At 43.4% G+C, this 25,897-nt stretch overlaps 1 protein-coding gene across 8 annotated transcripts in view; it reads right to left on the bottom strand.

Annotated features, from left to right (window-relative positions):
* The window catches only part of sema6a (sema domain, transmembrane domain (TM), and cytoplasmic domain, (semaphorin) 6A), a 69,428-nt gene extending 52,550 nt beyond the window's left edge, over window positions 1-16,878 (bottom strand). For 2 of the 8 annotated variants that reach the window (XM_013136917.3, XM_020052821.3), the window contains exon 1: window positions 16,331-16,878. The gene's annotated coding sequence lies outside the window, so the exon portion shown is untranslated. The remainder of the gene's footprint in view (window positions 1-16,330) is intronic. The other 6 variants (XM_013136915.4, XM_013136916.4, XM_013136913.4 and 3 more) reach the window with 5 other exon arrangements.
* Window positions 16,879-25,897: the final 9,019 nt, after the last annotated feature.

The following is a 25,897-nucleotide window of genomic DNA, read 5'->3' as shown; positions in this document are numbered from 1 at the left end:
CTCCCTCTGTCTCTCCCTCTGTCTCTGTCCATCGTTCTCTCTCTCTCTATTTGCACATTTCAGGTTGACACGGCGGCTTGAAATCCTGCGGAAATTCTGATTAATGAGTTAACTTAATAATGTAAATCAACCTAATGGAATGGAAGACACACAGCGATGATTAGGTCCACTCAACTAATGGCAACGGCAACGGCAACCGTGGCCCAGCTGCTACGACCCGCCATCTCTCCCCATCTCCTATCTACCGCCACGCCCGGCCTTGAAAGGCCGCATCCTTTCTTTCCCTCCGTGAGTCTGCTGATAATATATCCCACCTATCGTCTACAACCAGCCCCCCCCCCCCCCCCCCCCCCCCACCATACCCCCAACATGCCTAATCCAAGGACAGGCCTTGCATCCAGGAGTGCAGATAGCAATTACTGTCTGCTAGCAGTAACAAAGAAATGTGTTTGTGCCTTCCCGGCGGTGTCGGGCACTGAGACTTAAGAAGATAAGTCTGCTCATCCGCTGCCTTAAACCATTTAACTGTTTGTGCATTTAATACTGGAGACATGCGATTTTGGGGGCGAAAACAATGAACAAGCAGCCGTCCTGGCAGACAATGCTTAGCCCTAATTCCCTGTCCAAGTCCTTTACTCACACTGGCTTAAAGTTTAGTTGCCAGGCTATTTATTTCCTTTGAACATACTGAGCATTAATAAAGTGGTATTAGCAAGGCAATACGTCTTTCTCTACTTAAAAAAAAACTGTGTCAGCTTTAGAATTGCTGTACTCCAGTCCGGCACTGTCCAAACTTTGCCACTGCTTTAAAGCCAAACTAAATTAACTCCATTTGATTTACTGTATGCCGTCTCCTGTGTTAAGTTACTTTGATGGTACAGGATTTCTCTCCTTGTTAGGTGAGCGTATCCGAAATACAGACGTGCAGACAAGAACTTGAGGGACAACGAAAAACTGTCTGAGAGAAGACACTTATTGGGAGCAGTCACTGTGTTTCTGCATACAATGTTAAGCAGTGCCGAGGCACAGTTCATTACCAAGCATTTCAGGTGAATCCTCCTCGGAGTGGCTCAATGAGAGGATTAGTGAAAGCTTTAATGTAGAGACCTGAGGATACGTCTCTATCTTGTAGGAGCAGAGCCCCCCGCTAGTCAGCACTACAAACCATAGCAGCTCCCCTTCACCGCATCGTAGAATGTCAGGTCACCACCATTACGCCAGAGTGAATTAACATTCTCCATTTAGAAGTAACACACTCTCTTTAGGCGAAAACTGTCTGTTTCACACACGAACCCGTTCGTCTGCGTCCTGGAACGAAGACAAACGGCGAAGACATGGGGGGGGGGGGGGTTGAAACAATGCGGTGGTGGCACTTCGGCATTGCGGGGCAGTTAAGGGAAAATAATCATGTAAGGACGTCCTCCAGGCTTGGAGTGGTTCAGAACATATGGTTATAGCTTATGGCCCTATAAGAAGAACGACGTGCAATGGGAGGAGGCTGGTTAAGGAGACTGGGGAGGAGACGGCCAGGAGAGGAGACAGCCAGGGGAGGAGACGACCAGGGGAGGAGACGACCAGGGGAGGGAGACGACCAGGGGAGGGAGACGACCAGGGGAGGAGACAGCCAGGGGAGGAGACAGCCAGGGGAGGAGACAGCCAGGGGAGGAGACAGCCAGGGGAGGAGACAGCCAGGGGAGGAAGACAGATAAAGATCCAGCAGACATGCCTTGGCAACGAGCTACTCCAGGTCAGTGGAAGCGGGGTTGGGTGCGCTCGAGTGGGGCGGGTTAAAGGAGTCATTGTCCTTTCTGGAAGAGATTAACTATTTAAAAAAAAAAAAAAAAGGTGACGTCCATCGCTGCTCGGCAAGCTCTTCATCTAATCAAGGTCTGACATAAGCTCATTGAGGGCAGCAACGCGGTGCAATCAAAACGCCCGCACAGCCAAGCCAGCCAACAGTGTAATGAAACACAGCCAGCAGGGCTACTGCTGATTACGACTCATTACACTGCTCCAACGGGCTCAGTGAATGAGAGCTCTGGGAACGACCACAGACAAGAGGGATACAGACATACATATGAACATACACACGCGCGCGTGTGCGTGTTCAGTGCCATTGTGTAGCCTGATGTCTGCGATACAAGACGATCTACAGGCACTGCGACCTTAGTTTTCCTGATAAGTAAACCTTCTACATTTCCCATTCAACACATTGCCACCCTACAACTCCTCGACAGCTCCACTACACCCACTTCACGTTGAGGCCCCGCGACGAGAAAGAGAGAGAGCGAGAGAGCGAGTGACAGAACGAGAAGCACACACAGAGAGACGGACAGAAAGACGGAGAGTGAGAGGGAAACGAAGGGGTTAACAGCCGTTCGCAGGACAACGCTTGTGGAGTCTCCAGGCTGCAGCTTTCAGGCGTTTTCCCCCCAGGGCGGTGAGGACGGCTGCCAGTGGATTCAGGGTGGGCCCCGTGGGGGAACGGTCCCCATGGCGTGACCTCAGTCAGCCTCCCTCCCCTCCTCGCCGCCGTTTTCCAGCTTCCAGCCACGGCATACCGTAGCCCTGATAAGCCCTGCCAGGCAACCTTCCCCGGGACTGGGCCAGTAAGGATGATGTCAGAGGCAGAATGGTGCCACTTTCCTGGTAGCGTCTGAGGGGGTGTGTCGTTCTCCAGTCAAATACCTGGGTGTCGGGGTTCTTTTCTTATTTCTTACTCTTCAGCGCGGCCCTGACTGACCCGTACAGCAGGACACGCTCAAGGCGAAAATAATTGTGTGACATCCATTTTCCGAGAGAAAAGGGTTGCATAATCATACATATTATAAGACATTACCAGAATAAATCGAATAAAGGCAGCACTGACAACAAACTGTTGAATCAACAAACTGGGCCCTGGTCGTGAGACCAGGAAGGTAATTCAGGAGAATACAACAAGACTGACATAATGCCATTTTATACAATGACATGCACATTTTGCTTTTACAATAATCTAAGATAGTCCTTTTTCTGGAGGAGGGTTAACTCTATTCACTTAATTGTGTGGGAAAAGACGTGAACCTTCAATAGCTTATTTCCACTAGCAACCTTGTAATTAGAAGATTTCTGAAGCTTAGCCAGCCTTTTCAGTGAAAGCAGAAATGGCACAGCCCTGAAGACAAGGTAAGATACATAAGGCGCAAATGTTAGAAACCGTATCGCTCTCTCTGGGTTCAGTCGCTTTGCTGAATTAGCATTTTAACATTTCTGAGTAATTGAAAAAGTGGTGTCAGGCCAGACTTGATCTCTGATATGGTAATTACTTCAGAATTTATGCTCAAGTTTCGGTCGGGCCTGGAAACGGCAGCTGGCTTTAAGGGTCCATAATGACCTGAATATTACTCGGGCTTCTTGTGAGATATCAAAATGCATTTTGATGGGCATTTCATCCGGGCCTGACATCACTGATTATAAGATCCAGTAAAGTTGTCTAATCTTATAATGGCTGCTGAATGGTAGTGGGAGGGACTGGGCTGTTTCATGTGGTTTTTGTCGCCCCCCCCCCCCCCCCCCCCCCCCCCCCCCCCCCCCCGCACAAAATCGGCTCCAGCATAGGGGAAGCAGCGTAAACATAGCTTAATTCTAAGCTTTTGATGACATGCCTCTGTGGTGTGTTCTGTATTCGTGTGCACGCGCGTGCTCGCGTTTGTATCTGGGCTTTAATACGCGTCTTACGGAAAGGGAAAATAGGGGCCCATTATCCTTCATAAAAAAATAGTTTGTGGTGACAGAGGCAAGCCCCCCCCCCCCATGATTTTCTTCCACTGAAAACTAAATGTGTGGAACTCATCTTTCAAAGTGAGAATCTTTTGAAGGCCTTTTCTAGGCCCTTATTCCATACGAACGGTACCAACGTCATATGCTCTACTCTCTGTTGAAAACTGTTTGATCTTTACAGTCGACTCCCACAAAAATGATACGTTACAAGCCGACTGCAGTCTGACTGTTGTAGAATCAAACAGCCTTTATACTGTAAATCAATTCACACTTTAATCTACATTATATCTGTCCCTGTCAACGCTCTGGCAACATCAAAAGAGCTACAGGCCCACAGATACATTCTCTTGCAGTGTGAGAAAATGTGTGTGTGTGTATGTGTGTGTGTGAGTAGAGGACAAGGGTGTGTGTGTGTGTGTGTGTGTGTGTGTAGGCCTCAATCGTCTCACTGAAATCACTTAGTCGTTAACAAATTATATGTTACCAGACCCCTTCGGATTGAACACTAATCATGGCCAAATGGGAAAGAGGGAATTCTAAATGATCCCCGGCCTACCCATTGCTCACAATTCACTGATTCATAGTCTTCGTCCCTTCTACGTAAGCATCAAGATTAATGTCCTTCTTAACACGAAAAAAACACACTGACTCTTAAATGGGTGGAAAAAAAACTAAGAGACATAAAATGCACAGTTGCTGAATTAACCCCTTTTCATTCCACATTTCCCTGCTTGGAGCCGATAGCAGCACATACCCAGCAGAGACTCTAACTGGGCTTTCAGACACCAGGTGCTAATTACACAAAACACATTATCCTCAGAAAACATGCAATTCCTCCCGGCGTAATCAATATGGAGAACATTAAAGACCCACTAACGTCTATGATTCCTTGATTCAGAAGCAATAACGGCCGCTTCCTGTGCCCGAGCGCAGCTGAAGACATTCAGCATACGTACAATAATCAATACTCTCTCCCTGAGTTAAGCACTCTTCTGCTTGGCAGAGCCAACGTGTCCATTGTCCTTGGGTCGGCGGGGAACAATGTCAGTCCACATGGGGCCTCCTCTGGGTCCCGGCAGAGAAAACAAGGAGGGAGATTCAGGAACACCCATAATTCAATGTTTCAAGTGAGAGGAGCTTTGTAAAGAAACGCCTCACACATGGGTGGCTATATGGGTCAGGGCTAACTTGTGGAGGCCAACAACTGGCAGGATCTGTTCGCCCTAAACCGGCAAGACCCCCTTCGGCGAGGGCTCTTCCCACCAGAGATTTGTATGGGAAACCCGTTCCCCATGCAGGCCCACCGAAAACTCCCTCCTCCAGCCGTGTGACGGGACCCGGCGCCTTTGTGAAAGCCCCTGAGCACAAAAAAAGAGCTAGATGGGGCGACCAATTAGCCATCCCCCATGGGGTGACATGGCCAATGAATAGAGAGACCCCCGAACCGTCAGCGCGTAACCTCAGACGGGACTGTGGAGCCTTAACTGTCGCTGGGGCCCTAATGTGCAGGCCCCGGGTTCTAATTGAAGCCATGTTCCATACACGTCTGGCTGACACAGTTGCACTCTGTTATGAAATGCTGTATCTTGATTTGTCTCGGTATGTCTCACCGAGTAAACAGCAGCGAATGTAGGCGTTCCAGATCAGTTAAGGTGGTTTTCCCATCAATCACTTAGTGACACTAACAACAACACTGCCTCCACATCCATTCTATAAACAAACAAAGCCACAAGTGTTGGCGGCATAACCCGCAGAAGGACGGACAAGCCCCCACGATTTACCGTGCAGAGTAATTTGTCTCTGTAGATTTTCACAATTACGGCTTTTGTTTGGATCCTTGGGTTTCATCGTAATTTTTTTTTTTTATATTAAAAGGAGTCCATTCATGTTTGTGAAAGTATACATGCGTTCTCGTTACTCTGAAATAGGAAATTAAGATGTCTAAATACTCCCACAAAAGGTTCTAGCAGTGAACCAGACATTTTGGGCCTCAGATGGATTCTCCCGCATTCCTGTGTTCAACAGCCTCAAGAGCATATTGTCAGTAACAGTATGTCAGTAACAGTATGTCATTAACAGTATGTCAGTAACAGTATGTCAGTAACAGTATGTCATTAACAGTATGGGAAAAATGTTACAAAGGCTTGTATAAAGGCGTTATGCACCGACAACCACACCTACATACGCACTGACCCTTCTATACAGGCATATGTACGAACACCCACAATCAAAGACACAATGACCGAAGGATTAAGCTCGATTCCTCCCCCTGCTTCTTTCACCCCAGGCCAGGGTTCAAACTGGCCACTGGCTTAAAGTGGAGGGCCTGGAATGTAGGCCAAATCTGGACATGAGGTCTCTACCACCCACTCTGGGACTGTCGCTGCCCTCTCTAGCTAGCTCTCCTGCCAGTGGAGTCACCCCAAACTACAACCACCGTTCTGAAGGAAATAAACCTTGGAGAAAAAACTGTCTCCTCTCCCTTTCAAACCACTGGGATTCAAAAACACACAGGGAGGATGAATTGTCTTCACTTTGACTGACACAAATGCAGTTTTGTTATTCATAATCAACAGCTCTCAGGCAGGCTATTTAATGCACCGTTGGTCAATTGTCAAGCATTTTATCCTGGTTTCATTCAACACTGCCGAAGAAATACTGTGCTATGTTTTGCAACAATATAAGCCAGTGAGAGTTGGCTATGCAGAATCAAAGTGCTCAAAATTCTATGAGAAGGTCAAGAGAATTCTTTTGGAAAAAAAATATTTTTGAAGTCGATAATGCCACAAGAAGGTTGTATTTTAAAAAGTTTTGCCGTGATGTACTTTCATATCGACCTGTGACACGAAGGTGAAGCCATCACTTTGTGGGTCCCCACAGTCAGAGCTGGCTGCCGTAGATCAATGACTCAATGTTCCCACAGGATATGAGGCTCAGAGCGCCTTAAAATAGCTTCAGAGATTGGGTGCTGCTAACCCAAATAATGGAAAACCTTTCAATTCGGCAAGGTCTAGGAAAGGTCTCGCTGGTCGCCATCTTTGATTACAAGCTATCTCCAGGTTGAGGCAGGTGGAAAGAGAGAAGGACGGCTCGTCTTCCTGTGGTACGGCACCCCACTTTAACTTGGTCTCTGCAACCAGTACAAGATCACTTGAATCTGGCACAGACATCTGACAACCACAACAAGCACATCCATGCTGTGTTACAAACAGACCCTACCAGGTGTGGGGGGGGGGTTGTGGAAAAATAGAAATATAACATAAAAACACTGATTTTCTCACACAAACAGGGGTCTCACTCAATAAAGGACACAAAAACCTAAGATATTTACATTTTTACATATTAGATATTAGAACCATAGTAATAATGCTTTCATAAATGTCATTCTAAAACGTTATAACTGCCATTCTGAAAATGACAAAATTTGTCATCCAGAGTGACGTATATAGAGTACAGTACATTGGCTGCATACATTTTCATACTGGCCCCCTGTGGGAATCAAACCCACAACCCTGGCATTGCAAGTACCTAACCAACTGTACATACAGTAATATAGTGTAATTCTAATGATTATTCAGTGTCTCATTTCAGAAAGGATCAACAGAATCCTTCTCTTCTTCTATATGACCAATAAACTACTGGGTTTTATGCTAACTAGTATTGTCAGTGAAGCGTGTTGCCTGGGCTATAACGAATGCTTCCTATTTCTTTCTTCGCTCTGCCAATCAATCTCAATGGAGGGTCAATTAAGCCACAGAAACAGTACAGCCTGCCACATTCCATCCAGAACTATACAATGAATGAATACTTTATTCATTAAAACAACTCCGTTTGAAAAACAAGTTCAGAAACGATTACCATATGAAAACTGCAGAATAGTTTATAACCTTGACAGATATCCACTGAGCCAAAACTCTCTGTACTCAAGCCCTGTTATTTCAACTGTACAATGAGACTAGAATGTTGTATCCGCAGTTTTGTGAAAATGCAGTTATTGACATAACCTTGTTCTGTTGAATTTCTTCCACCTATAAAGTATTCTAAATACCCCAATTCATGTTTATAAGTTCAAAATAATACAAGCTGAATAACTGCTGACATAATCAAACCAATGACAGGTTTGGCACTTTAAAGCCCATTATCACAGAGTCCTATTTTTGTAGATAGAACCTCTGTTAGGCAGCAGACAGACACACACGCACGCACACGCACACACACAGAATAAACTAGCTACCAGACTATCCATATTAATTGAAACTGAACACAGGAAATATCATGTTGTCGGCCCAATACAAACCACAAGGCGATTTGTCTCAACTGTCCCCTTGATCTTTTTGGGGCGAATCGGTTACAGCGTTCAACAACTAGCTTACGTAGAACGGGAACACTATCTGAAACGGAGAAATCCAATCGGTTGCACGGCCATGCACAAAACCAACTACATGATGTGTTCATCATGTATCGGATCATACGGGTTCAACCATTTCCTGAGCCGCCTGCGTGATGGCCCGACTTAGCGGGCATGAGTGGACATAACCCAGGCGGGGTGGGGGGGCGGGGGCTCGCAGACATCTTGTCGCACCCGTAGCCATACCTCTTGGTTTTCGACGTGACCAAGCAGACATCTGACCCTTGCGGCACAAAGGAAACCAGAGCTTCCACTCATCCTCAGGCTCAGTCACACTTCTGACCAATGGGACATCTGACCTGTCCAGCAGCTACTTCATACCCATTGACCGGCTCATTAGATACCAGAGCCCAGACACACAGATCCCCAGCAAACCCCGCCCAGAGGGCACTTAAATGCAACAGTGGCGACGATTGTTCGTCAGTTTCATCAGTCACTATGCCATAAAACACCCGGGCGTTTTACAGTGTACAATGAAACTTCTGGACTCAACATCAAAGACAGCGGAATAAGGTATATTAATGTAATCCAAAACAAGACGCAGGTATATACATTTATTTATGTAAAATCGCCTTTTCTATTGGTTTTCTTTCTCTAGTCAGCTCATCTGAATAAAGATCTGCTCTTGGGCCAATTTCACTGACATAAGCAACGGAGGCAAGGCTGTTCTCATGATCAACTCACATGGAAAAACATAACTGTCCCATTTAAAGAACTCATGAGTTCTTAATCAAAGCTTTTTGGGAAGTGGTGGAGAGAGTAGTGGAGATCTGAGTCTCTCCTGGACTTCACCCGATTTCTGGACTGCAGAGGTGATCTAAGCGTCCTGACTGAGCGAGTACACACAGGCGTAAGACGATACTAACCCTAACCGTTTGTTGCAACGTCCCTCAGTGTCTCGGTCTGCAACGGAGGACTTCTGTGCGAGTCGTCGGGCAAGAGTATTAATGCTTCCATTGATTACCATCTCATTGTCGGCTCTGTAACCTCACATATGTAATACAATGCATCCAAGTGAATAAATAATCTTTACTCATGGCTATAAAAAAACACCCCAGATTTTGCTAACGTTCCTTTGGCCAAAATCAATACCCCTCCAACCGCAACCCCCGCCTCGATTTCAATATGGTGGCAAGGAGAATTAGGAACTAGAACTGTGTGGGGAATTGTACAGTTGGCTGGGAAAGAGAGTAGACTGTAGACTGACTCGGGCTGAGGCGGTATGCTCCTGCAATCAGTTCAGCATTACAGCCATGGAAATTAGTGTGATGCAGTAATAACTGTCTGCATAGCCTCAGGGAAGGAGATGAGCACTCCAATAGAAAGTCACACCTTATTATACTCATGGTGGAGGTGAGACGTGTGGAGTCCTCAGGTAATTAAACTGGCTGCTACTCTCCCAACAATAACAAAGGTTCCTTCGAGAGACAGTCTAGATGATACTGACGCCAGTGGTGATTTTCTTGGCATTTGGAGCCGACTTGTGGGATCGCATCAGGATGATATTGTCACAGGTGACTGCCAGGGGAAGAAACATTACAGGAATTATCAAAGTATTTGGAATCTGGAGCCACATTCAACTTGGCTTGTAAGGAAGCGGAATGGCAATTTGCATCAATGATCGTTCTTGAACACAAAACATTATTTGTCAGACAAATAACATTTTAATAGTGTGCTCATTCTCATACATTCACACATAAAATGTCCAAACATGCACCTTTAGGCAATGAAATGTATACAACGTCAGAGTTTAAAAGCCCCTTGTTTCTACAATATGTTAAGAGTCTGAAATTGGAAACCAAAACCCTTTTCTACTATGTTCATTATCTCTGACTATTCATTCACCAATGACTCGGCCTTGTTCAAGGCCATTCATCCCAATAAAACACAAAGGAATGTTGGGCCGTTCACCTGTCGGCGTGAGAAAGAAGTGACGGCATCGCGACACCACTGTTCAACAACAGCAGCATCTACCCAGGCTGCATGACACGGTGTTAGCTTTAGATAACGTCTCCCGACATCAACCACGCATGGGATTTTAGCTATCCAGCTAGAAGGCAACGGGACACAAGTCCAGTATGGACACAGGCGGGGTGCACCCCAAATGGGCCCAGAGAGAGACAGGAATCCACGCAGCATCGCCCGAGGGGAGAGGAGATCAAAGTAAGGTGGGAGAGGGGTGCTTTTCTCTAGCATCAACAACGCCACATGATGAGACTCTTAAGTAGGTCAGATGATGATGATGAAGCCGCCAAAGACTGTCTCCTCCTTCCCTCTCTGGTTACCTTGCCTCAGTCCACATGCGCTAACCAGCTGACAGAGGAGCCAACCGAAACCTAAGAGAGTGTGACTAATGAATTGCTGATGATAATTTTTCCTAATTAACTACGCTACTTCAATGGACAGTTGTGGAGGAACCGGTTTGAACGCTTACATGAAAATGGCACGCGGAGGATAAACAAACGGGAGAATGCTCCGTCTGTTTGTGAAGTTAAATAATATTTCTTCCGAACTCTACATCATTCGACTGGGCACAGAGCCATGCATCACGGTCTCCAAACCCAATTAAATCAGCAAGTGTTCAATTGTCTTAGCGGCATAATCAATAAAGAGCAGATTTGTTGGTTGTACATGGGATATAAACACATTAAAGTTGATCTAAAGACATCCAAGCATAATTTAAAACACACAAAATGGATAGCGCAGCAGGCACTTCTCAGTCCGACGGAAGTGCATCATCGAAGTGTGGCAGTAGCCAACAGCATTCTGTATAAGGCCCACTGTTTGTGCATTTCTCAATCGAATTTAGGGCTCAGTCACAATAACGCGTTTTACTTCGGGGAATGAATCAAACGTGCCGCGCGCCAAATAAGATGAGATTTGAGAAAGAATGAACGTATCATTATGCAGGAGGCAAAATGCAGCATCCGCCGCCGTACATTTAATAGCTGGCTGTTCTTCCTCTCGAATGAGCAAAATGTTAGCGAGGACGGATAGGGCATTGTGCATCGTCCGTGAGAGTGACGATAAGTGTTCCCAGCCCACTGCTCAATACGAGCTGATGGACAGGCGGGGGTGCTGAAACAGGGGGCTCTTGTGGTCTTGGGTTTCTACTAGCAGCCTCAAGACCATTCCACATGGATGCAATTTGTTCATTAGGTATGTCATAAACGCTCAACACACAGAGGTATTATTGTTCACTTTGTTTGTCCTGATTGGATTCAGAAATGGAAGCGGTCTCTCAGGAATTTCACTCAGAGAGTGCCAGAAACTGCGAATGAGTTGTAAAACCTCTTACTTTTCGTTTATTTGAGAATCATAGTTGTTTAGTTAAACTCATGTGTCTGTAGTAAAAAAAAAAAAACACTACCGGGAACTCATGGAATCCATTCCGTCAGTTTGTTTTGCGTTAAAACAAACAAACATTCTACAAAGGTGAATTGCTGAGATAGCTTTCATTTGGTTCAACTTAAATATTTGGCAATATCCAATAAAGCAGATGATCTGTCATCATCTGAAAAGTTACGCGATATCGGAAAACAATGTAAATGACATTATATGTATTAAATAACGCTTACAAAACACTGATGTACTTTGATAAAAGCTTTTTCAAAAAGATCTTGCTTCTGGGAATATTATCCCCTCACGTATCGTATCAATTTACACACAATGCATTTCTCCACTATGACAGACTGGATGATGTCACCGAGCCTACGATCATATCACTTCAAAGCAGTAAAACATTTACATCGGGTAAATTGAGCAAAGAGCCAACTCCTTCACCGCAGACCCATGGTAAGATTCCGTCCGGAAAGGTCACCTAGATGAGAGAACTGCAGCGTCCAAACAACCAGGCTTGGATTTCAACCCATTGCCACTAACAATGACAAGGTTATTATTTTTTTCTTAACGTGGCACACGTGAAAGGCGATGAAGAAAGTCCCATGATGAGAGTGCTTTGCCCGCTAGGTTTGAGCTCCTTTGAAAACAGCCATGGGCAAAGCTTAATGTGATGAAGAACAGCAACAATATGGTCGCTGTAAACTATTACACAAATAAACAGCGATTCCAGAATAATTTGGCAGGTACAGTGCAGTCAAGGAAGACAGTCTTTGAAGTATTAAATGATAACTCAACAATGGTTGCCTTAACAAAGTTAACAAAGTCCTAAAACGTTTCTCGATCATAAGCCTTGTCGGAAGTCAACGTCAATCTACGGTTTTCTCATAATCGGACAACGTCAATCCATTCTGCAACACTGCGGTGAAAGTGGAAGCCATTTCCATCTCTGGGCTCCTCCATTGTAACCCAGGACAATAAGGCCCTTTCAGTTAACAGTAAATACAGCGCACCCTCTTCAGCGAAGGACACTCGGCACCTGGGATGAACCCCGCTCTGAAAGCCTCCATACATTTCTTTCCTCCTCCTCGTGTTGTCGGGGGTACGCCACTGTGAGATGAAAGTGTAAACCATTTTGGCTCTCCCGGCACACCCATGGAGAGAACTGCTCTGAGTGCTGCCCTGCAATCTCCTCTGGCCTTCCTCAGGCACCCAAGCACCGTCTCGGGCCCTGAAACTATGGCAACCGAATAAGAGAGCAGCATCCATGATTAATGGATGGGAAATACGTTGCCGATAGCAGCGGGCCTGGTTAGGGGGGGGACAGGTCCACGCCCCTGTGTTCCACCGCCACACACCGTGGCACAGAACCAGGGAAGAACATCACAGTGTCACAGAGCTCTCCCGGGACAAGCTGCTGTAGAGCGGCCGTGTAGACCTGCGTGAGAGGCGTCAAGGCGTCATCATATGAGCAGCCAATAAGCTGACCACAACTAGAAGCCACGAAGCAGTTCATGAAGAGTGTTAACAACGAGGCCTGTCTGTGGCTCTAGGCCACACCAAAGCAATTCAGGAGAAGACGTGTAATTGTGACGTCTGGCACCACATCAGCGACGCTGTCGTCGTTTGACAGTTAACGCCATAACCCCCCCCCCCCCCCCCCCATGGTCAGACCTGATAGCGCCTGTGACACACGGGCAGTTTTTGGCTATGTCAAGTCTCCTCCTCAAGTGGATTGGCAATCACAATTTCAATTCTATAATTTCCATAAACAAAGTCCTGCCAAAGAGCAACAGTGAACATGCCAAGAGACACTGCCAATTCAGCCACTGGCTTAAGAGGTTCTGTCCAAAATCAGCTTCTATACTGTCTGCCCCATGGCTGTTTTGGCACTAAGAATACCCTCAATTATGTTAATTTAACTAGTCTAAGGAAAGGGCATTTGACAAAAGTCCTATTAATTGTAGAAGGAAAAACGTGTGTATTAAGGGTCTCGGGGGTAAAGTGTAATATAAGATGAGCAACAGACCCAAGGCTACAACAGCAATTTGAACAAACTGTTATACCTGAAATTAGGTGCAATGTACAGAATGAACCGTATCCGAAAACCGAATTCATAGACTGCTTTGGATTACACAATGTGTTATTGTCAGATCAATGGTCAATTTTGTTAATATAACCGGATGGGTTTCGCCATTTCACGTTTGAGTGGAGCCATTCCCACAAAAAAACATGATGTGAATGTCACGATATTTGCAATATGGAGATGCTGAACGGGTGGGGTAGGCCTATTTAAATGCCACGCAGCTTCCGAACACCAGCATTCTATTGATTTCATCTGAGCACGACACCATTCTTCTGTGGGGGCGGTGGCAGGACGCAAGGTGTTTAACATCTTCTGTCAGTAGCCAGCACACAGAGCTGCTTATGGAAATAGAGTTCTGAAGAAAATAACCACTGGAGACAGAAAAAAAGTGGTCTATGTTCACAGTGAAACAGCTGTCATCCTATATGGAAAGATTTTTGATAAAATCCACACAGGATTAGGGTGTTAAAATATATATGATTCTGCTATCTGTGAACTATTATGATAGTCCAGCTAAAATGAAATAAAAGCTGTGTGTCTAAAAAAATATATTTTACAATTAGACCTGAGAGAACTTACAATAGATCTTAATCATAAATAAATCACATTTTGATGTGAGGGTATTGATTCCATGTAATTGTTATCAGTAAACTCACTGAATGCAAATCAATAAAAGAAAATCGTAAAATTTAAACACGCACTATTAGGACTTACGGCACTGACACTGATTTTGAACCATTGATTAACTACCTTTCGTCGCAGAGTGCAATTCATTTCACACACGGTCACGTCACGCGTCAATAATTTAAGGCCGAGCACGTCGATCAGTCTTTGACAGATGAATGTAAATACCACGCTAGGCGCACCAGTGTGACGAACCCACATCAGTCACACACAATGCCAACCTCATTGCTATTGTCGGATGGCTGAAGATCAAATGCTCCACAGAGCATTTGTCCCAATCACAGCCACCACAATGCACGCTTATGTTTCTTCCTTCCCCTTTTTTTCTGCTTGACAAAAAAAACCGCTTTCTCCAAAGGTAGTCAGTCACACAGTGTTCACGGATACATGCAAACATGTCAATGGCGGGATGATCCTCTATTCGACTCTGCCTTGTAAACAATGTATCATTTATGGCAGGTGTTTCAAAATGGCTCCAGGACTGTTGCCCACCCCTGTAGCAATATTATAGATAGCCTACTTGTAGTAGCCATATCCTTTAGAAACTCAACTCAACCTAACAGTTAAAGCGTGTCTCCATGGGCATGTTGAGAGAATGGAAACCGATACCTCTCTATATGGTAGTGCAGAGAATGGAAAATACAATGTAGTGTTTTCGAATAATTTACTTAAACAGTGGGATATCATTTTTTCCTATTGTCGTGTTTTTACAAGACCATCCCATGTTTAAAATAATTCTCCCAAAATATAAACTATTGAGATCACAGCCATTTAGCCAATACATTCTCGAAGTGGGGGAGAACCCACACGGGTGCGAATAACCTTTTCAGAATGTATTTTTCGCGTGTACCCATACACAAGTCTTGATGCATCCACGCACACTGAGAAACATACATGAACGAGATTCCCTTCGGAAATAAAACAGCCCTGACACGTCAAACAAACTGATTTAAGAGTGGAAGATGTAACTAGCCTTGGGTGTTGCATACATGGGCCTCTGTGGCCAACCAAATACAAAACTATGGGGCATCCAGTACAAATGGCCGTTCAAAACATAATCATGTGGCGCCATCCAGATCCCTTTAGAAAAGAACATACGTGATAAAATATAGTAGATCAGCCTTGTAGACAACACTTAGCTCTGGTGTGTATTTGTGAATTTGTGTGTGTATGTGTTTGTGTGTGTGTGTGTGTGTGTGTGGAGAACGATAGAGACAGCGAAAGACAGATACAGACAGGGAGACAGAGAAATAGGTGATGGAAGTACAACCATTTCCCATTTCAGTTAAGCAACATGAGTCTTAAGTGAGATTGAATGCAAAGTAAATTAAAACGAAATCAATGAAATGGCAGCAATTCAATTCAAATCCTTACATTTTTCATTAAGAAACCAATGGCCTATACATTGAAATATATATACCGTATTTTTCCACCTGGAGGGAGACACGTGATTCGTTAACACTGAATTATAATGCCCTTCTGTCTCTCGCGCATGAGAATAGCATCTCTATATCGCGCTCCGGTGTAGGTCTCAACAACGGAGAGGAGAACAAATGATCAAAGTACGGTAGACCCTAACGTTGAATCCAGTAGCCTATAAGTTTACGGATCACTAAACGCAAGTGTGTATCGTTAAATGACAGACATTTAAATTATAAACGCGTTCATCACTTTGGGTGGATTTGTCAGCGAGTTGCCTATAATAACCTATACAAGCTCATTTCTGAAGCCTTGCAAGATTCCAAATGCAATGGAATGGATCCGAAAGAGCTTGGATGAGACTGTAATTGCGTATTTACGCACAAAGCGTGTATTTATATAATTTGCCAAAATAACTCATTTTTACGAAATAATCCGACTGTTTCTTGGTGTATTATGATGTATTTACAAGAAATAAATAATTATAAAGTTGCTGAAGTGACGTAACTACTTTGTAGACGCCTAGTCGTGCACTTGTCGTAAGCCTACAGTGATTGGGGGAAACATTAGCCGTAGCCTCCAAAGAAATAGGCTACTTTTATGCACATATAAAGTTAAGAATCAAAATACAGTACCTTCAGCTCATGAATGGATATGCCTTGGGGTGAATTTAGCGGTCCTCCTTTTATTAATCCATTAAAAACAATGTTCAAAAAGCAGTTCAGGCAGTCATCATTTTTTAAAAAACAATGCGAACGCTACTTTTCTAAACCTCTTTTTGTTACATGCCGCGTTTGTACACACCTCTTCAAATCGGAATATCCATCGGAAATCCACTCGAAACCCAGCGGTTTTTTAAACTCCTTTGAGAAAACTGAGCAGGACCAACCCGGCGACCAAGAACTAACGACAGATCGTTCCGAACCATTCGTGGCAACCGAACTCACTCCCCCTACGAAAGCTGCTGGTCATCCTATTTGGAGATGAAGCCTTCTTACTAGTGCACAGCGATCCCAGCTGTCACCCGCTATACACAGGGAGGAGCCAGAAGCCCTAGTCTGGAGTGTGCTGTGGAATAGGATCTTTTGTTTCATGGTGCCACTTATGGACGACTGTATTTTTAGAATTCACACTGGAATTCCAATAGATTTTTTTTTAAACAAAGAAATGTGTAGCTGAGCCTTAATGACAAAGTCGAATTATTGTGTACATTTTACATTAGTTCAAATAAAGAAATAACGACATTATAAGAAATATGTTATAGAGTCTCTTTCTGGCTTGCACGCAAACTGTCAGAAACAATGTTGGAGTGTCAATGTTGATGCTCACAGTCGCGCATGATACCCCCATTGCTTTGTGAGTTCCGCGCCCAGGCCAAAGCGAAGCAGAACGCAGCCAGGTTCAAAGCCGCTCTTGTCCTCATCAATGGAAGCTCCAACTCCGGTGGTCCTGTCCACTCCGGCTATTGCACAGGGTTTATAGTCGCTATTTAGTCGATTCTACCTAGTAAGTATGGGCCTCCATTAGAATAATAGAAGATCCGTCTGATTATTTGTGTGTTTTGTATTTGTTTTTTGGGGGTTATTTCTTCTACATTAAAATTGCAGTCACTCGTTATTTAGCAGACACTCCAATAGAGAGGGACTTACAGGATAGGGTTAGGGGCCTTGCTCAACGTCACTGCGACCAATTTGTTTTATTTTGGTTGCTTGGGGATTAGAACCAGGAACCATTTGGGCCCTGGCCCAACCCACTAGACTAGTTTGACCTTAAAAAACATCTTATATTCTGGAAAGCAGAGCACATTGAACTCAGTCCTAGCGGGTGCCTAGTTACTACACTCCAGAAGGCCAGGGATTTATCATGGCTCATACTGAGCTCTTGAGTGTTTGCTTTACATAATAACAGGCCACCTGTGATGGCTGTGTTAATTGTGTCCCACATAGCCACTTCTCCAGATGCCTACAGCAACAAATTATATTATAGGCAGGGTTATTTTAATATAAAGGATATCTGCCTCCTGGATCCATATTATTTCTTTACCATAATTACTTGCAGGCCCTCCATAATTATTGGAAGAGAAAGTATTTGTTTGCTTTTCATTTGGGCTCCATACTGCCTGTGAGTGCAACAAGCTGACTCACTAGCCTATGAACTCAAAGTTCTTTTGTACTCAACACAAAACGTCAGTAAATAAATGTCTTGAATCCAAACTTCATTTGACTGTTTACTTATGAATTTCAAAACATAAAGTATAAAAACGTCGGATCTTTACTTTTCTTACAAATTAACTGTGGTTCCGTGTAGGTCAAAAGACTGTGTTGCTCCAAAGTCCAGTGGCTTCCAGCTGTTTCGCAGGGTTCTATTTATTTTATACTAAATCAAACAGCCAATCAAATTACATTATTCTAGATCACTGGTCAACTGTTTACATTCCAATTTCTATGTTCAATTTGCAACACAGGTTTTCTCAGGTCTTAAAAAATAAACTCAAAATATTATTACTTCCATAGAAATGGCTTCAACAATGCCGAAGTTTGGATTTGAAATCAAACAATAACTGTCATGTGAAAATATAGATTCTCAGCTTTTATTTCAGGGTATTTGTGTACATATTGGTTTTATAAATTACAAATGAACGTTTTATACATTGTCACAATTTTTCAAGGAACCAAATGTATTGGGAAAAGGTGTTTCGGATTCATCACAGCATAACAGAATGGTCAATGTGTATTCTCCATTCTCAGCTTTGCATTTGCCTCTGGAGTCTGCAGTTGGTGGCTGTCAACATGAGACCAATGAGGTGTCAGTGAAAGTTAAGGAAACCATTCTGACAAATCAGACAAAAATACTGAAACATAGCCAAAACCTTAAGCTTACCAAAAACAACAGTTTAGGACATAATTAAAAAGAAAAGCACTGGTTAGCTCAGCAATCACAAATGGCCTTGTAGGCCAAGGAGGACCTCTACAGTAAATGATAAAGAAAAAACGAACAACTGAAAGATAAGGAACATTCTCCAGGAGGTAGGCGTAGATGTGAAAACAGTCACTACCATCCAAATAAGACCATCATCCACATACGACCAGCAGAAATATCGATGCTAAAATGCAAGGTGCTAAAACACTAGTTAGCTTTAAAAACAGGTTACAGGAAAAACAGTAATTGCCCGAGTTCCACAACACGCACCTCATCTGTAGTATGGGGAGGAGCTATTATGGCTTGGGTCTGTATGGCTGCCACTGGAACTAGCTCACTTGTTTTCATTGATCTAATTGCTGATGGCAGCTGTGGAACATAAAACATATTTTCTGCCAAAGTATAAGCGAATGCCTTCAAACTCAAATGACTGCACTCTCTGTCTTAACTTATTTAGGGACTACATGACGGAGGACTTGTTGTCCTCGCTCAATGCCACCAGTATTGCCAAAAGGGCCCAGTAGTCACACGACTCCCTAAGGGTAAAAAATTATTGGCAAACTTTCAGTCCTCTCCAAATGCTGTGGCTGCTCCATCATCAGCATCCTGATCGGCTGGGTCACAGCCCAATATGGCCACTGGTCGCAGGATCCTCCAGAGGACTGGACTGAGGAGATGGCTATCTTATGTAGCCTCATAAGCCATCCCACTGCTGAACACCTGATCACCTACACCGACTCTGCCCAACTAAGCAAACAAACTCAAGCACGCATTTAATCAGCCAAACCAAGAAAAGGACACGCCTACTCACTTAATGTAAATATTTATGCACTACTGATAGTGTCCTGCTGCTATTATCATGTCACTGCTGCTTTAGTTGTCTTGTTTCGTTTTTTTGTTCAAGCACTGTTGAGTAGTTTCCTACAGCTCAGACGGCGTAGACAAATCTAAAGGCCACGTAATGAATTTTACTGAGTGGCATTTGAGTAATTCATTGTTTTGTAATTGAGTAGCCATGTACGCGGTTATCTGAGTCAATTAGCAAAAGACAATCAACGGCTGACCCAAATTAATTAATACTTACTGTTGAAGGTGTCAGACTGTTGACAAAGTAAAGGAAAAGCCAACATGAAGTGTCCTGTAATGTGTTGTGGCAGGGGTGTAGAATATTACAGACAGATCAGTGTGATCCACCTGGAAAATAGTATAAATCCTGGGATAAATTGACCCTGACCCTCCCAATATACAATATAAACTTACGCCTGTGTTGGGGCCACCACCCAGCCGCCAGAACAGCTTCAGTGCGCACTAGGCATAGATTCCCCAAGTCTCTGGAACTACGTGGGAGAGATCGAACATAATCCTTCCAAAAGGTAGGCCTATTCCCTCATTTGATGTCTTGATGATGGAGAGCGCTGTCTAACACTTCCAAAATCCTAAATCAAGACATGCCACAGTGCATGATTCATGTTAATTGTTTAATTTCATTGTTTAATTTCACCTGTATGGACGCGTCTGCATTTGTAATGCTCCTCCACTCATTTATTCTGGATTTTCCCTAAATTTGTTACCTGTCTGTGCTATTCAGTTTATTCTTAGGCTTATCTACTTTTTGGGGATTTACTTCGATTGGACAACATAAAAATGACAACGGCTGACAGTCAATTCTATAATTGTCAAATGCATTAAAACGAATCTACAAATCTAAGATGAAACGCCTACCGTTATAGAATCAATGTAAGGTAAAAGTACTAGGCCTAGAAGCGTTGCCTAATGGCGGCGTCAATGTAGAGTAAATACAAGAGAATACCACAAAACATTTAACTTTCCTGCATGTTTCCCTTTGATATCAAAGTGTTTTGCGTGGGTATGTGAAAACACTTGGACTAGCTTGAACTCTTGATATACTATGTCTTCGCATCAGAGAGTGTCTCGCTGTGATGATACAGCCATCCCAGACGTATAGTCTTGTGTGTTCAACAGCCTGTTTGATATAGTGCCGATCAGGGAGAACACAGCCACTGATGTGCCAGCTCGTCGGGGTTAGCGTGTCCCGGCATTCTGGAGTTGTCCAATGTTTCTCTATATTGTGACTGGTAACGTGAGAGGGCAGGCTTTGGTTGGATTTCAGCCTGGACTTGTGTTGCATTCCTTCACGTTACCAGGAGCCCATTGCTGTTATTCACCTGCTGTGGCATTGAGCTATGAAGGAAAGCAACGACTCACTGACAGACGCAGTTTTACACCTTTCACATCGGACTCACGCTATGTTGCCTGTAAAAACTATTGGCTAATTTAAAGTTGGCAGCTTTTTGTCCAAGTTCGAAAGGGGTTTTAAGATGCAGCTATTAATCATACTGTTTGAATTAACCAACGATATTATTGATAATAATTTACAGCTTCAAATTTTTTCCAAATATTTTTGTATTCTCTACCGTTGAGTAAGCTATACAGAATAATGTTAGCATGTTATTTAACAATGCGACGGGTCAGCTTCCAGCTACCATAACAAACATCGGATCATGCGTGACAGACAGACGGAGAGACGAGGAGACTGACAGACAGAAAGACTCACAGAAATGACACACGATGGTGATTAGAGTCAACTCATTCCAAGTGGATAGATATCCATTCTCTGGAATTGGGAAGGAAATGGTAGCCTATTATTTAACACCTCTGTCTCTGACAGCGAACGGCGTCACACTGTTTAATTGGTCTCAGAGAAATTTGCTGTGAATACGTTCTCATCAACACTACGCACTGAGCAACGGTATCATGACATAAATATATGTATATTCTTCGCAGGTAATAAGCATTACCGTCATAATGTATTCTACTTAATTCCAGCAGGATTATCTTCTTCAACTACTCTCTGTGTTTTAGGGACTTGTTGCAAGTGATAAACAGTAGACTACTAAAATGGATCTTGCATGATGATCCGGGATTTACTGTTTTTCCAATCATACTTACTGCCAATGGTTTCACTATAACAGTATAGCTACAGTATATACTGCATTTACACCGATCATCATATTTTGTTCCATCTTCATTTTCAAATGAAGTGGCAGTTTGAAAAATAGCTCTTTGTGAGAGATCTGAGTTCTGACTGAAAGCTGCAGACATCTACCTCAGCATATTAAATGAAGGGAATGCTGGTGAGTTATAATGGCAAAACGGTGTAAAAGCTGAGGCACAGATTCACTCAGAAACCTGCCCCTTTAGCCTGAGCCGGAGCGTGCACCATGGCTGGCTTAAAACCATGAATAAGTCAGCATTTCTCCTGTGAGTCCCTATAATGAAGAATGACAGTTTAAGAGCCCAGTGTTTTGGCCTTCAGCTGACATCCACAATCATGCGCTTCTCCAAAATGGACCTTGCACAGAAAACAGTCATCTTCCTCAGGTACTCTGTAAGTAGATCAGAGCCCCGCCCGGCCTTGGCTCCGTGCGTCACATGGGCGTTTCGGAGTCCCTGAGTGAGTGTTAGAGGACAGGACGAGCCACCGGTAGCCCGATCTCACGGCCCGGCCTCACCTGGGAAGCTCGGTGCGGGTGGACTCGCTGACTTAATGACAACGGTCCCTACTGAATAAATAATACCGCCAGTGCTAACACACGATAGGGCTCATCCATTTTTCAGCTAATCCATTTCCGTCACTCAGTGTGGATGTGCACGCGAACGCAAAGCCCGCCGTTTTCGACCCATTCGACGGAGCCAATGCATATTTCACCATCGTCAGAGTTTTTCTCTGGTCTGGAGAGCTTTTTTCTCTCTTGATGACCTGGCAGCCGCAGCTTTATGTCTGCCTCTCATGGCGTAGGCTAAGGAGGGTGGCCTGTTTTACGAAAACAGGGGTTCCTGCTTTAGAATCAGTGCAGGTGTGTTGACTTGCGTATGGACTAGAACGCTGTTCTGGTTAACGGAAAGTAATCGAGGGAAGAGGTCTGCAGAAGCAGATACCCACACCTAATTAAACATAACAATCAGGCTTTTACATTTCCAGTGCAGACAGACTTGTCTTTGAACTGATGAATGATTGATGTGTCAGATGAAAGCCAATGTAGGTCATTGTGGGTGGGTGGGTTGGTGGGGGGTGGGGTGGGGTCTACATGCGCAGCATAAATCACTGAGAATAATAATCAACTTACATGAAAGATAATGGACCACCAGACCAATTTGGGTGCATTCAAGGCCCATAACTCAAACAACAGGTCTTTATGTAGTCACTTATCTCTGGAGCAGGCATATTTGTGAGCCATTTAGGAAGTAAGTAAAGCATACATGTAATATTATATCACAGGTACACATGGTTAAGTGCTCTGCTGACCTATTGATGTCAAAAGGAGTGTGGTGTCTCAGATGATGAATTGTATTTCTTTAAATGTATCTGTTAAATACAGATTGTTAAGTACAGTCTTCTCCACAGTCTTCTCAGAGAAATGTGTATTACTTATGAACATGTCAGTCAAAGAATGTCTACTGTAAGTGGAAATGGAAAATAAACAAAAAACTCTACACATACCGGTCTTTCACTCTACAAGATTTCAGATGCTCAGCACATCTGTTTTTCTTCTATTGTTAAATCATGTAAAAATATTCTACTCATTAAGCCTAGTTCACTTTGCATTTTTAGAGAAGACAAGTGATGCGAAAGCTTTTGAAGAACCAGAAAACAAAGTGAACACATAGCTAAACTCTGAAAGCAGAAAGACTATGTAATCATGGAAGAAGAATGCAGTGAAATCTATTTCGAAATCCTTTCTCCATTCAGTTTTAACCTGACAGAAACTAAGTTTTTGCCAAAACAAAATCCAAGGTGAAAGAAGCAGCACCCAGAGCTAAGCAGACATAAATACTGTACAATTTGCATTCTTGAAAATGACCAATAACAAATTGTAATTGTTATTCTTGACCTTACACAACATGCATACATCATAGCATTTCATTAAACTCAACACAGTTGCCAACATTTAATTAAATTACATTCAAAATGTAAATGGCAATTTCATTGGCAAAACAAGTGCAACAAATAATCTGATGTGTTGTTAATCATGTCCCGTAAGTGTCATTCTATGTGACAGACAGACAGTCACAAGTTACCGAGAATAATGAAAAGAGAAAGTAGCAGGCGGTCCCTGTGCTCCCCTCTGTCAGAGAGAAAGTAGTTCTGTTGTTGTCAGCACAACGACAGCGGGCAGGTGATGGAGGGATAACGACAGGGGGCGGAGGCTGCTTGACCCCTGGCGACCTCTTCCTGGACGCTGCTGGGAAGGGAATCGGGAAATGGGTGCAGCTAATGTGATGGGATATCCTGCTGCTGCCAGCCCTTCTTCCTCGTACAGCGATTGTTCCCACAGTCCCTGTCACCTTTCCAGGATGCGGCACTTGATTCGCGCGGAGACACCTCCAGGTGACTCAACGACAGATACTGCCAAGGACACTCTCTTTTCACTGGGGACATTTAGCACACACAGCGGACAGTGTTGTGACCAAAACCCAGGCAACACAGAGAAGAGGAATTCAAAACAACCAAAATGGCGGTAATAGAGTAGTATTATAATTATGCCATGGTAAGACTAGTGAAACAGGCGATAGCACACCTCTAAGTACAGTTTCACACGTTTATGTTAAAAACAAAGGTCAGCATTGAAGGGCTGTTTAAAGGACTGTACACTAAATCACCAAAATTACATCATCTAGTATTTTTTATTTATCTGTGGAGCCAAATGCGGATGGTTCCCTCCTCAAATAATGTTTGTTTTATTTGTCATTATGTGTCCTTATGGTTGGGTGCTTATGACCATCTCTGATATATTTGTGTGGGTTTTCTCTTATATATTTGTGTGGGTTTTCTCTGATATATTTGTGTGGGTTTTCTCTGATATATTTGTGTGGGTTTTCTCTGGTGGAAGCGCTGCATTTTTGTTGCTAAAAAAGAAAAATCAAAGGAGGGCCACACTGGAACTTCAAGGACGTTTTGGCATTGCCATCCAACCTCTGATCCAGTAATTACAGCTTGCAAAAGACATCAACATTATTACCCGTGTCAAGCCTGAATAGAACAAAAGCACAAACACTACAGAAATAAAAGCCATGGATTATGCATTAGAAATGGTTGAATCTCTCCAAAAGCAACATGGTGACAGTGTGTGGTAACCTGGTAGAGAACCCTGAATTAATAAACCTATTTTGTTTTTCTTTACTTCTCATACTAGTAATTTTCCAATAAAACAACTGATTTAAGGCCAATGTACAGCTGATTCATGAACAACTTCCATGAACGATAATTTTTCCATGAGAGTTTTATGGCTGTTCCAAAGGGAATATTACATTAAACATTGTATTAGTTTAGAAAGGGATAACTGTTTTGGAAAAACGCTGAAGTTTTCCACACGGAAAAACTGCGATGTTTCAACACTGCCATCTTGTGTAGGATATTTTAACATGCAAGCGTGCACAGTGAAAAGCGTTTAATGTGCCCTGCATTTAACATCTGTCAGACATGATGATTATACTGTTGGAACATTCATTTCCATAACAACATTAGATTCAATCAGATCTAATAGTCTGTCGGTTACAGAAATGTGCTTTGGGTACAAAAGCTATTTTGTGAAAAGCTGTGCCTAGCGAGACGACAGTGACGTGCGCACTGACATGACGACGCCACAGCACATTTAACACACATCACATTGTTTTGACAGTCTGCAGTTCATTACTTTCTGTTATCACATTTACACAATACCAATACAAGTGTACATAATTTCGTCATTGTATGTTCTTAATACATTGCACACTCATGAAGTTAATACATTTCCTGTTCATAGGAATTGTGAGGAAGAGAAAACAATACAAAATGCGATCATTAAGTTCACAAAAGTGCCAGTGGAAGGCGCGGGTTACGGGGTTATAATGTTTTGAAAGTTTCAGATGTTTTATTCATACTCGTGAATTCTATGTTTTATCACCTCCAATACATCCCACGTAATGTGAGTTTAATGTGAGTGATGGGAGTTTTAGATTTTATGCCTGCTGGATTCGTGCAACCAAAAGCATCCGTTAAGTTAGCGTCAGCTATAATAAGTGTCACCTGACAACTAAATTATGTCTTCATTGATGGTAAAACACACTACCAAGTCATAGAGCACGCAAAATAACGTGCATAAATTGTTACCGACAAGCCCCTGATCAAATTGATCACTTTGACCCACTTGCTGATCGAATCCGTTTTGTTTCAATGTCATTTGGATATGTCATTTGAAAGGACAGGAATGTTCAACCACCTT

Source organism: Esox lucius, chromosome 13 (assembly GCF_011004845.1).
Source record: "Esox lucius isolate fEsoLuc1 chromosome 13, fEsoLuc1.pri, whole genome shotgun sequence".
Taxonomy (NCBI): Eukaryota; Metazoa; Chordata; class Actinopteri; order Esociformes; family Esocidae; genus Esox; species Esox lucius.
The sequence above is the reverse complement of the archived record's forward strand: the minus strand, read 5'-3'. Positions and strand labels throughout refer to the sequence as shown.